General features: G+C 43.2%; 1 long non-coding RNA gene across 1 annotated transcript in view; it reads left to right on the forward strand.

Annotated features, from left to right (window-relative positions):
• Positions 1-8,354, forward strand: part of LOC132826795 (uncharacterized) — a 43,961-nt gene extending 35,607 nt beyond the window's left edge. The window contains exon 3 of the long non-coding RNA XR_009645916.1: positions 7,825-8,354. This is a non-coding gene — a long non-coding RNA (uncharacterized LOC132826795). The remainder of the gene's footprint in view (positions 1-7,824) is intronic.
• The last annotated feature ends 5,241 nt before the right edge of the window (positions 8,355-13,595 follow it).

Genomic DNA, 13,595 nt, shown 5'->3' on the forward strand with positions numbered 1-13,595 from the left:
TGAATCAGTACTCAGGACCATAATGTTGTGGCCATATTCGAGATGTGGGTTTCACAGGGGCAGGAAACATTTAAAAAGAATAAGGAGGGTGGAAAAAGAGGAGGGGGCGTAGCATTGCTAATCAGAGAGTGCATCCCAGCTACAGAAATGAAGGTTGTCATGGAAGGTTTGCCTGCTGAGTCAGTATCGGTGGAAGTTAGGAACAGCAAAGGAGCAGCCATCTCATTGGGGCTTTTCTATAGACCCCCTAATAGCAGTAGGGAGATTGAAGAACTGATAGGCTGACGGAGTCTGGAAAAATGCTGATGTAGCAGGGTTGTTGTTATGAGTGACTTCAACCTTCCCAATATTGACTGGAACCTCCTTAGTGCAGATGGTTTGGACGGAGCTGTATTTATCAGGTGTGTTCAGGAGGGTTTCCTTACTCAGTACGTAGACAGGCCAACGAGTGGAGAGGCCATTTTGGATGTGGTGCTCAGCAATGAGCCAGGACAGGTGTCAGATTTCATGGTGGGAGAACACTTTGGTGACAGTGACCACAACTGCCTCACATTTACCATAGCCATGGAGAGGGAAAGGAGCAGTTACCATGAGAAGATATTTAATTGGGGAAAAGGAAATTATGATGCTATCAGACAGGATTTGTTCCATAGAAAGGGCACAACAGACATGTGGAGACTGTATAAGGAACAGTTGTTGTGAGTGATACATAACTTTGTTCCTCTGAGACAGGCAAGAAGGGGTAAGATTAATGAACTTTGGATGACAAGAACAGAGGAGCTTCTCATCAAAAGGAAGAAAGCAACTTACGTAAAATGGAGGAGGCAAGGATCTAGCACAGCTTTAGAGGATTACAGGCTTGTGAAGAAGGAGCTCAAAAATGGACTGAAGAGACCCTGGAGGAGGGATGAAGAAAGCTTGGTGGGAAGGATTAGGGAGAACCCAAAGGCATTTTACTCATCCGTGAAGAATAAGAGAATGATCAGGGAGAAGGACATTGGTTTGGTCACTGTTGGAATATTGCGTGCAATTCTGGTCTCATTCCTTTTGGAAAGATGTTGTGAAACTTAAAAGGGTTCAGAAAAGACTTACAAGGATGTTGCGAGGGTTTGAGGATCTGAGCTACAGGGAGAGGCTGAACAGGCTGGGGCTGTTTTCCCTGGAGTGTCGGAGGCTGAAGGGTGACCTTATAGAGGTTTACAAAATTATGAGGGGCATGGATAGGATGAATAGACAAAGTCTTTTCCCTGGGGTTGGGGAGTCCAGAACTAGAGGGCATAGGTTTAGTGTGAGAGGGGAAAGATATAAAAGTGACCTGAGGGGTAATTTTTTTCACGTAGAGGGTGATACTTGTATGGAATGAGCTGCTAGAGGAAGTGGTGGAGGCTGGTACAATTGCAACATTTCAGAGGCATTTGGATGGTTATATGAATGGGAAGGGTTTGGAGGGATATGGGCTGGGTGCTGGCAGGTGGGACTAGATTGGGTTGGGATATCTGGTCAGCATGGATGGGTTGGACCAAACCTCAGACTTTTCTCTCTGGAGAGAAGGAGGAAGAGAGTTGACCTGATTGCAGTTTACAAGTTAATGAGAAGCATGGATAGAGTCGATAGCCAGAGACTTTTCCCCAGGACAGGATTGACTGGCATGAAGGGTTATAGTTTTAAGGTGTTAGGAGGAGGGTTTGGACGAGACGTCAGAGGTAGGTCCTTTATGCAGAAAGTTGTGAATGCATGGAATGCGTTGCCAGTGGTGGAGGTGGAAGCAGAGTCATTAGGGGTGTGTAAGTGACTTCTGGATGTACACATGGACAGCAGTGAATTGAAGAGTGCGTAGGTTAGGCTATTTTATTTTAGATTAGGAATAATCCTCGGCACAACATCGTGGGCCAAAGGGCCTGTTCTGTGCTATAATTTTCTATGTTCTACATTCTAATTGTTTAGTTCCTTTATAAACTCATGCTGTTATGATGATGATGTGGCTTTAAGGGATTATTTTGTCCTTTTTTTAAAAAAAGACGTTTTAAGACAGACTTATCAAGTTGTCGACTTGGAGAATCAGTAAAGTTAACAATTTGTGAGGTCTTGAATGTTTTCTAAAAGTCGGAACAATAGAAGCAGCCTGGATGGGTGTAGCCAGCTCTCAAAGACCAGGATTTCTTTTTTTTTTGGTTTTTAGTTTTAGTTTAAGCAGTTGCTGTTGTGAGCTCAAAGAAATGGAAGCTATTTTCCCTTCTCTTTATTACAGCCAAAAGCTGGTGTTTTCTTCCTAGGCTGCTAGATTGCACCTCAATTTGTCTTTTTACCAAGGGGTGAGATGTTAGTATATTGGAACAGTTAATTCGTGATTGTCCTTGTATTTAGATTTCCAAAAGAGTTGAGTTGTTCTAAATTTTCCTTTCTTTGGTTGTATTTTAAGTATAATTACTGAAGATCTAATAATAGATATTATTTAAAGAACTCACCTCGACGCCAACGGTCTTTTCACCGCAGAGAGCGGCGCGAGCTGGGCGGAAGTGAGGTTGGAGCGCAGAGCTGGTCGGGAAGGTAAGTAATTGGTATTTGAGTGGGTGTGTTCTAGACCCCAGGCCCTACTTCGTAGGGCCTCCCATCCTCCTTCTCTAACCTAACTTTAAAGTCCACAGGTAAGCAACTCAGTGTTATTGACTCAGTGTTCTTGTTTTGGAGACAAAGTGTACAGTCATGGCAGCGCAGGCAGTGGAACGTTCCTCCTGCAGGATGTTTGAGGTAGGGGTGACCATCGATACTCCTGCCGACTTCGTCTGCAGGAAATGCAGTCAGATCCTGCTCCTCACCGAACGAGTTAGGGAACTGGAACTGGAGTTGGATGAACTGAGGATTATTCGAGAGGCTGAGAGGGTGATTGATAGAAGCTACAGGGACATTGTTACACCGGAGAACAGAAGTAGCTGGGTAACAGTTAGAGGTGGGAAGGGGAAGAAGCAGGCAGTGCAGGGTTCCCTGTGGTCGTTCCCATAAACAATAAGTATACAGCTTTGGAAACTGTTGGGGGGGACAGCCTTGCAGGTGTAAGCTGCAGTGATGGGGTCTGTGGTGTGAGGTCTGGCTCTGAGACTCAGAAGGGAAAGGGGAAGAGGAGAAGAGCGCTAGTTATAGGAGACTCTCTAGTTAGAGGGACGGACAGGCGGTTCTGTGGACATGGGCGAGACTCTCAGATGGTTTGTTGCCTCCCGGGTGCCAGGGTCTGAGACGTCTCAGACTGTGTCTTCAGAATCCTTAAGGGGGAGGGTGTGCAGCCAGAAGTCGTGGTACACATTGGCACCAACGACATAGGTAGAAAGAGGGGTGGGGAGGTCATTCAAGAGCTCAGGGAGTTAGGCTGGAAGCTAAAAGCTAGGACAGACAGAGTCGTCATCTCTGGGTTGTTGCCGGTGCCACGTGACAGTGAGGCAAGGAATAGGGAGAGAGTGCAGTTGAACGCGTGGCTGCATGGATGGTGTAGGAGGGAGGGCTTCAGGTATTTGGACAATTGGACTGCATTCTGGGGAAGGTGGGACCTGTACAAACAGGACAGGTTGCACCTGAACCAGAAGGGCACCAATATCCTGGGGGTAGGTTTGCTAGCACTCTTCGGGGGGGGGGGGGTTTAAACTAATTTGGAAGGGGGATGGGATCCGGACTTGTAGTCCAGCAAGTAAGCTAGCTGTTTGTCAGGATGTCCAAGAATGTAGGGAGGCTGTGGAGAAGGTAGCACTGACAGGGAATACTTGCGGACACAGAGATGGGCTCAAGTGCGTATACTTCAACGCAAGGAGTATCAGAAATAAGGTGGGTGAACTTAAGCCGTGGATCGGTACCTGGGACTACGATGTTGTGGCCATCACGGAAACGTGGATAGATGAGGGGCAGGAATGGTTGTTGGAGGTTCCTGGTTACAGATGTTTCAGTAAGATTAGGGAGGGTGGTAAAAAAGGAGGGGGGGGGGTGGCATTGCTAATTAGAAATGGTATAACGGCTGCAGAAAGGAAGTTTGAGGGGGATCTGCCTTTGGAGGTAGTATGGGCTGAAGTCAGAAATAGGAAAGGTGCAGTCACCTTGTTGGTTGTTTACTATAGGCCCCCCAATAGCAGCAGAGATGTGGAGAAACAGATTGGGAAACAGATTTTGGAAAGGTGCAGAAGTCACAGGGTCATAGTCATGGGCGACTTCAACTTCCCAAATATTGATTGGAAGCTCTTTAGATCAAGTAGATTGGATGGGGCGGTGTTTGTGCAGTGTGTCCAGGAAGCTTTTCTAACTCAGTATGTAGATTGTCCAACCAGAGGGGAGGCCATATTGGATTTGGTACTTGGTAATGAACAAGTGATGGGCTTGTTAGTGGGTGAACATTTTGGTGATGGTGACCACAATTCTGTGACTTTCACCTTGGTTATGGAGAGAGATAGGTGCGCACAACAGGGTAGATTTTACAATTGGGGGAAGGGAAATTACGATGCTGTAAGATAGGATTTGAGGAGCATAAGTTGGGAGCATAGGCTGTCAGGGAAGGATGTGGTGGAAATGTGGAACTTTTTCAAGGAGCAGATACGACGTGTCCTTGATTTGTATATACCTATCAGGCAGGAAAGAAATGGTCGTGTGAGGGAGCCTTGGTTGACGAGGGAGGTTGAATGTCTAGTAAAGAGGAAGAAGGAGTCTTACATAAGGTTGAGGAAACAGGGTTCAGATAGAGCAGTGGAGGGATACAGGATAGCCAGAAGGGACCTGAAGAAAGGGATTAGGAGAGCTAAGAGAGGGCATGAAAAATCCTTGGCGGATAGGATCAAGGATAACCCCAAGGCATTTTATGCGTATGTGAGAAACATGAGAATGATGAGAACGAGGGTAGGTCCGATCAAGGACAGTAGTGGGAGATTGTGTATTGAGTCGGAAGAGATAGGAGAGGTCTTGAATGAGTACTTTTCTTCAGTATTTACGAACGAGAGGGACCGTATTGTTGAAGAGGAGAGTGTGAAACAGACTAGTAAGCTAGAAGAGATACTTGTTAGGAAGGAAGATGTGTTGGACATTTTGAACAACTTGAGAATAGACAAGTCCCCCGGGCCTGACGGGATATATCCTAGGATTATGTGGGAAGCAAGAGAGGAAATTGCAGTACCGTTGGCAATGATCTTTTCGTCTTCACTGTCAACGGGGGTGGTACCAGGGGACTGGAGAGTAGCGAATGTTGTGCCCCTGTTCAAAAAAGGGAATAGGGATAACCCCGGGAATTACAGGCCAGTTAGTCTTACTTCTGTGGTAGGCAAAGTAATGGAAAGGGTACTGAGGGATAGGATTTATGAGTATCTGGAAAGACACTGCTTGATTAGGGACAGCCAGCACGGATTTGTAAAGGGTAGGTCTTGCCTTACAAGTCTTATTGAATTCTTTGAGGAGGTGACCAAGCATGTGGATGAGGGTAGAGCAGTGGATGTAGTGTACATGAATTTTAGTAAGGCACTTGATAAGGTTCCCCATGGTAGGCTTATGCGGAAAGTCAGGAGGCATGGGAGAGAGGGAAATTTGGCCAATTGGATAGAAAACTGGCTAACTGGTCGAAGTCAGAGAGTGGTGGTAGATGGTAAATATTCAGCCTGGAGCCCAGTTACAAGTGGAGTTCCGTAGGGATCAGTTATGGGTCCTCTGCTGTTTGTAATTTTTATTAATGACTTGGATGAGGGAGTCAAAGGGTGGGTCAGTAAATTTGCAGATGATACGAAGATTGGTGGAGTTGTGGACAGTGACGAGGGCTGTTGTCGGCTGCAAAGGGACTTAGATATGATGCAGAGCTGGGCTGAGGAGTGGCAGATGGAGTTCAACCCTGCCAAGTGTGAGCTTGTCCATTTTGGAAGAACAAATAAGAATGCGGAATACAGGGTTAACGGTAGGGTTCTTAGTCAGGTGGAGGAACAGAGGGATCTTGGGGTCTATGTACATAGATCTTTGAAAGTTGCCACTCAGGTGGATAGAGCTTGTAAGAAGGCCTATGGTGTATTAGCGTTCATTAGCAGAGGAATTGAGTTCAAGAGTCGTGAAGTGATGTTGCAGCTGTACAGGACTTTGGTTAGGCCACATTTGGAGTACTGTGTGCAGTTCTGGTCGCCTCACTTTAGGAAAGATGTGGAAGCTTTGGAGAGGGTGCAGAGAAGATTTACCAGGATGTTGCCTGGAATGGAGAATAGATCATACGAGGATAGGTTGAGAGTTCTCGGCCTTTTCTCGTTGGAATGGCGAAGGATGAGGGGTGACTTGATAGAGGTTTATAAGATGATCAGGGGAATAGATAGAGTAGACAGTCAGAAACTTTTTCCCCGGGTACAACAGAGTGTTACAAGGGGACATAAATTTAAGGTGAAGGGTGGAAGGTATAGGGGAGATGTCAGGGGTGGGTTCTTTACCCAGAGAGTGGTGGGGGCATGGAATGCGCTGCCCGTGGGAGTGGTGGAGTCAGAATCATTGGTGACCTTTAAGCGGCAATTGGATGGGTACATGGATGGGTGCTTAATCTAGGATAGATGTTCGGCACAACATCGTGGGCCGAAGGGCCTGTTCTGTGCTGTATTGTTCTATGTTCTATGTTCTAATAGAACACCTATAGTGTTAGAACAGGCAATTCGACCCACCAAGTCTACACCTACCCTTCAAACAACATCCCACCCAATCCCACCTCCCCCTACCCTAACTCTGTAACCCTGCATTTTCCGTCATTGATCCACCTAACCAACACATTCCTGGATACTATGGGCAATTTAGCAAGATCAGTACACCTAATCTACATATTATTGGACTGTGGGAGGAAACTGGAGCACACAGAGGAAACCCACGTAGGCACGGGGACAATATGCAAGCTCCATCCAGACAGTCTGCGGGCGGACTGCATCTGGAACACAGCACATTATATTTGCCTGCGAAGTAAGAAAAATTAGTATCTAGGCTACCTTCTTAAAATATTTTGAGTGTGTCTGGTCTGAACCATAACACTATGAGATCTTATATATCAACCTGAAAAGGTAAATAGGTCAAAGTAAAAAAAAACTCCAACAGTGCAGCATTTCCTCTTGAGTACATAGAACCTTCAAACTCAAAGACTAGAGAGCTACATCAAAGACTCCACTGATGAACGGAGGTCCAGTTCTATTGATCCAATACTAAAATGTGTTGATTCCAATGCATTAAAAATACTGTGTGATGATTTATGGGAACCAAGAATAAATGATTATTCTAAACTGGATTCATAATTATTACATTGATGACTTTGAATTAATCAATGGTATTCACTGTGACCCATTCGGCTTCACTGCATTGACAGCAGGTGACCTCCTAGGAGAAAGGACTGCAGATGCTGGAGATCAGAGTCGACAGTGTGGTGCTGGACCACCACAGCAGGTCAGGCAGCATCTGAGGAGCAGGAGAATCGATATTTTGGACATAAGACCTCCATCTGTTGAGACTCATTTTAACAATGTCATTGTCCAGCATGATTTTAAGCTCTTCCCTTACTTGTGCTAATCTCTCTGGATTGAGTCTGTACGAGTGTTGTTTTATGGATAACACATTCCTTATATTAATATTGTGAAAAGCCAACGACATTTTTCCTGGCATATTCAAACAAATTAATTTATGATTCTTTATCAATCTTTATAAATTACTTTTCTACAAGATAGAGCACACTGTCTAACCTTTTAAGTATCTATATAATATTGAATATGATGCTGGAGGGCTGACTTTTAGATTTTCAACTTGTGATTCATTTTCCAATTGTTCTGATATTTCCACTTTACTTCCTACTTCTTTCACTTTCAGAAACTCAACAACATTTACAGATGCACCATAGAAAGCCTTCTATCCAGGTGCATAATGCTCTGGTATGGCAACTGCTCTGCCCAGGACCGTAAGAAACTACAGAAGGTTGTGTGCATAGTCCAGGCCGTCATAGAAACCAACCTGCCATCCATGGACTCCATTTACATTTGTTGCTGCTAAAAGTCTGCCAACATTATCAAAGACCTGTGCCACCCCAGTAATGCTCTCCTACAATCTCTTCCATCAGGCAGAATATACTGCAGCTTGAATACATGCACCAGCACATTCAGGAACAGCTTCTTCCCTGTCATTGTTAGACTAATGAATGGACTCTCTAGCTTCAAGTAATGCTGATCTTATTAATAATGATCATGCCTAATGCATGTCTTGTGTAGTGTAACCTGTATGCCTTAAGTTGCCCAAGTTTTTATTCACCCTACCATCTGTATCTCCTTGCTTACAAGATCTGTCTGTACTGCTCGTAAACAAAGGTTTTCACTGTATTTTGACACACATGACAATACATAAATCAAATCAAAATCAAATCAACTCAAGTAGACTTTTATCCTATCCCCACTCTCATAATATCTCTAATATATTAACATGGTCCACCTGCTGATTTTACTTCCTGTTTGCAATTCACAGTAAATAAATTCACATAATTGAGTTTCCTTTTAAGTTGTTAAGTTCCAATGCTTTTCATGATTTCCTAGAGACAGGTAACAACAGTCATATTTTGGACTAGACTTTACACACTTTAGCCAAGAGTGAATTTAACTAAGTTACGCTGAGGGTTTCTCTTGCCATACCATCCCAAACTCACCTCCTTAACTATCCAGCAAGATCCATTGGTGCCCCTCTTGTTTGAAGCTAGCCTGATGTTACTATTTTGTGATGATCCACTATGTAGACAGGGACCTGGATAATAAGACCAAGGTAAAGTGCAGGATCAAGGAGGAAGCAGACTAGTCAGCCAATAGCTGGAATTTTCCATTGGCCAGGAATAACCTGGTTAGGCCACTCATAGAATCGCTACAGTTTAGAAAGAGGCCATTCGGCCCATTGGGTCTGCACCCATTCTCTGAAGAGCATCTCGCCCAAACCCAGCCCTTGTCTTATCCCTCTAACCCAACATTTACTATGGCTAACCCACCTAACCTATATATCCCTGGACATTATGGTCAATTTAGCCTGGCCAATCCCCTTAACCTTCTCATCTTTGGATTGTGGAAGGAAACCCACACAGACACAGGGAGAAAGTGCAAATTCCACACAGACAGTTGCCCTGAGGCCAGAATTGAACCCGAGTCCCATGCACCATGAGGCAGCAGTGCTAGCCACTGAACCACTCACCTGCTACCAACAAGTGGAGCATGTGTGGTCAAGCTAACATTAATATGTACTAATATTGATAAGAACTAAGCTTAATAAACATTAACATGAATGTGAAAAATGTTTTCCTTCTCTCATTATAATGCATCTTTATTTGGGTTCCCTTTCACGCATCCTTTTGAAATATTCAGAGTGCAAACAAAATGCTGGAACAGTTATTCATCAGGACCTTACCATTTATTAATACATGCTCTCACACATTGGCATAGAGACAAAAAAATGTTGCTTCATGGTTTTGAACCCTGAACATCAACAATGCTTGATTGGAACTTTTGAAATGTTGTTACCGCGTTTGAAACTACTTGAAAGAAAGGACCTGAGCATTTGCCAGAAGCCAAAAGAAAGCATTCTATCAGTACGGCTGACGGAAGGTAGAAATAAAAGGTCAGAGATTCAAAAGCAAATAATCAATTCAAGCTCAGGTGTTTAACATGGGCTGAAATCTTCAAATTAAAAAAAAGCATTGAATGCAGGATCGCAAGGTGCAAAAGAGATTAAATTAATATTGACTGCAATATATATAATTTTGTGGATATATTAAAGAAATTGTTTGAACATTAATTTTGGGACATACTGATCAATGAGCAATGGTTCATTCATTCGTGGTGCTTCAGAGAATATTTATTAGACTGACACCTGGAATAAAAAGTTATGAGGAAAGGTTGTGCCTTTCTCACTGGAACTTCGAAGAAACAGGGTGATTGAACACACAATAACCTGAATTGTCTTGACACGATGTGATGTTCCCTCATGTGGGTGAATCCAGAACGAGAGGACTTTTTAAAATTTGGGGGTCACCCTTGCACGGCAGAGATTTTCTGTCAGAAGGTCGTGTGATTTTGTTCCTCATGCCTCAGAAAGTGGTGTAGGTGGTTTCAATGATTATTTTTAAGGTGAAGGTTGATGGATTCTTGTTAGACAAGGGAGTCAAAGATTATCTGGGGCATGGAGGAAATTTGAAATTTGAAACAAAAAACAATTAGCTAAAATCTTATTGAATATCAGAGCAGGCTTGAGGGGATGAAAAGGCTCACCTCTGCTCATAATTCTTAACTTTGTAAAGTCGTATGTTAAAACAAAGTAGGAGAGGAAAAAAAGGGTTTAAAATGCAAATCTTAGGTCACAATGTGTATTCTCAGAATACTTGCCTTGAATGGCCTAGGAATAGAGATTAAGAGAAGGGAGCTGGAACTAATAAATGTTGGTTAGGCCACAGCTAGATTGTGTGGAATCCATACTATAGGAGGGATGTGATAGCAATGGAGAGGGTGCAGAGGGGACTTACCATGATATTCTCTCGGCTGGAGCACTTCAGTTATGAGAGATTGGACGGCCTGAGGTTGCTTTCCTTAGAGCAGAGGAGATTGAGAAGGAACATGATTGAGATGTATAACATTATGTGGGGCATAGGTAGGGTAGAGAGGAAGAAACTTTCCCCCTTGATGGAGGGATTAATGGCCAGAGGCATAGATTTAAGGGAAGGGACAGAAAGTTTAGAAGAAATGTGAGGAAAAGCTTTTTCACCCAGAGGATGGTGGGAATGTGCAACTCATTGCCTGTAAAGGTGATACTGGCAGAAACCCTCATGGCATTGAAGAAGTAATTAGATGTGCACTTGCAATGTCAAGGTATAAAAGGCTATGGACCAACTGCTGGAAATGGGAATAGAATATTTAGGTGGCTGCTTTTGACCAACAAGGATACGATTGGCCAAAGAGACATTTTCTGTGCTATTGATCACTATGGCTCTGTATCCCTATGACTCTATAATATAACCTCTCATAAAAGAGCAGGTTTTGTGGCCATGCAGCATGACACTTTTAACAATTAAAATTGCACAACTGATGAGGCAACAATTCTTCAAGCTAAACCTAAACATATGTCTTACATACCGATGTATCTCATAGAATCTCTACATAGTAGATAGAGGCTATTCAGTGCATTGAGTCTGCACTGACCCTCCAAAGAGCATCCCCACTCAGACCCACATCCCCTCTTTACCATGGCTAATCCACCTTGCCTGGACACCACTACAATTTAACATGGCCAATCCACTGAACCTGCACATGTTTGGACTGTCGGAGGATACCAGAGCATTGAATGGAAACCCACACAGACACAGAGAGAATGCGTAAACAATCCATGGACAGTCACACAAGGCTTGGGATTGAACTCAGGTCTTTGGCATTGTGAGGCAGTAATGCTAGCCACTGAGTCATCTCTGACACACATTATTCCATGAATCAGTGCTAAATGGGAAGAGAGAAACAAGTACTGTTAGAAATTGAAAAGACACACAAAATACTTACACAAACACTGACACACGCAAATTTGCAGGTACATACACTAATGAGCTATTGTATTTCAAAATCTGAGTCACGTGTCATTTATAAAATGCACTGAACAAAATCTTCCCACATTATCTTCTTAAGATGTTTTCTTGACTCACAAGCTGTTTTGTAGGATTATACTGCAGTAAACAGTGCAATGAATCTTCCCAAGCCATATGACCTTTAGAAATCTAGATTTTATTTGCGAAGTGAAACATGCAGAGTCATGAACTGATTGCACTTTTTATAAATAGAGTTTCTTTGGACTTTTCTCATTTCAATTGCTTTCTCGTTCCTTATTGTCTTTAAGTTGTTCTCTTTATGTAATCTGTATTTGATGAGCTGCAAGACCTGGTTGTAAACAATCAGCTGAAATGAACTAATCTGTTTACCCAACTTGATGTAGTTTCATGCTGCACGCACTTCAGAATTCCAAAGATAAAATGTAAATTTATTTATGCTAAATACAAAACACAAGACAGAAAATAGTTAGAGTACATTTTTAGGGGAGATGGTGATGTCACTGGGCTAGTCCTCCAGTAGTCAGTCTCTGGTTAATAGGTGGAAAATGGGTTCAAAATCCCACAGTAATGATGAAATTTAAATTTAATAAATTCTAGAATAAGGACCTGGCCTAATGCTGATAATGAACCATTGCTTTAAAAACCCATCTGGTGCACACATCCCTTCAGGGAAGGAAGTTTTCCCTCTTTGCCTGGCCTGGCCTAACTTAACTAAGAGATAAGTTAACTGCCCTTTGGGCAATTAGAAATGGGCAATAAAAAGGGGAGGAATAGCTTTGTGGCGTTATCCCTGGACTGTTAATCTAGAGATTCAGGTTACGTTCTGGCAGACCTTGGTTCAAATCCTGCAACCACAAATGTTGGAATTTGAATTCAATAAATATCTGGAATTAAGAGTCTAATGATGAGCATGAATCCATTGTCAATTGTCAGTTAAAAAACCCACCTGGTTCACTAATGTCTTTTCAGGAAGGAAACTGCCATCCTTACCTGGTCTGGCCTACATGTGACTTCAGACCCACAGCAATGTGGTTGACTCTTAATTACCCTCTGGGAAATTAGGGATGGGCAATAAGTGCTGGCCTGGCCAGTGATGCCCTCATCCTGTGAATGATTAAAAATGAATACATGCAGCTTTGCTTTTCCAGTAACTAGTGGAGAAATGGTCACTTATCACTTTTCACAATACTTCACAATAGGAGATCAGGAAGACATGTGGAAACTTTAAAAGGGCCGTCTGTAAGGGGAATTTTTAAAAAAAATCTGGCTAATGGATGTGAACATCACTGTCAAGGTTTTCATCTGTTAGCCTTCCCTAATTCATTGGGAAGGTCACGGTGGGCTGTCTCCTTGAACTATTTTAGGTCATGGGATGTGGTAATGGAGTGACAGTGGAGGAACAGTGATATTGTTTGGGGTGGTACAGTGGCTCAGTGATTAGCACTGCTGTCTCACAGAACCAGGGGCCCAGGTTTGATTCCAGCCTTGGGCGACTGTCTGTGTGGAGCTTGTATGTTCTCCCCGTGTCTGTGCGGGTTTTGTCTGGGTGCTCTGGTTTCCTCCCAAGTCCAAGTATGCATAGATTAGGTGGATTTGCTGTGGGAAAATGCAGAGTTGCAGGGAAAAGATGGGGGGGAGGTCTGTGTGGGAGAGTCAGTGAAGACTTGATGGGCTAAATGACCTGTTTCCAGACTGTAGGGATTCTATGATTCTAGTCAGGATGATGCATGATTTCGAGGGTCACTTACAGGTGGAAGTGTTCCCATACATCTACTGCCCTTGACCTCCTCAATGATAGAGGCCATGAGTTTGAAAAATGTTGTTGAAAGACAATAATGACCTAAGAAAATTCAGATCTTGTAAGAACACCTTCTGATGAAGTAAAAATGTATAGAATTTTGAAGACTGAAAACAAAGAGAGCAATTTTAACAAAATAAAAAAACTGGAAGAACTGAGGATGCTATAAATCAGAGATAAGAATAGAAAAAGCTGGAAAAGCTCAGCAGGTCTGGCAGCATCTGTGGA

Source organism: Hemiscyllium ocellatum, chromosome 2 (assembly GCF_020745735.1).
Source record: "Hemiscyllium ocellatum isolate sHemOce1 chromosome 2, sHemOce1.pat.X.cur, whole genome shotgun sequence".
Taxonomy (NCBI): Eukaryota; Metazoa; Chordata; class Chondrichthyes; order Orectolobiformes; family Hemiscylliidae; genus Hemiscyllium; species Hemiscyllium ocellatum.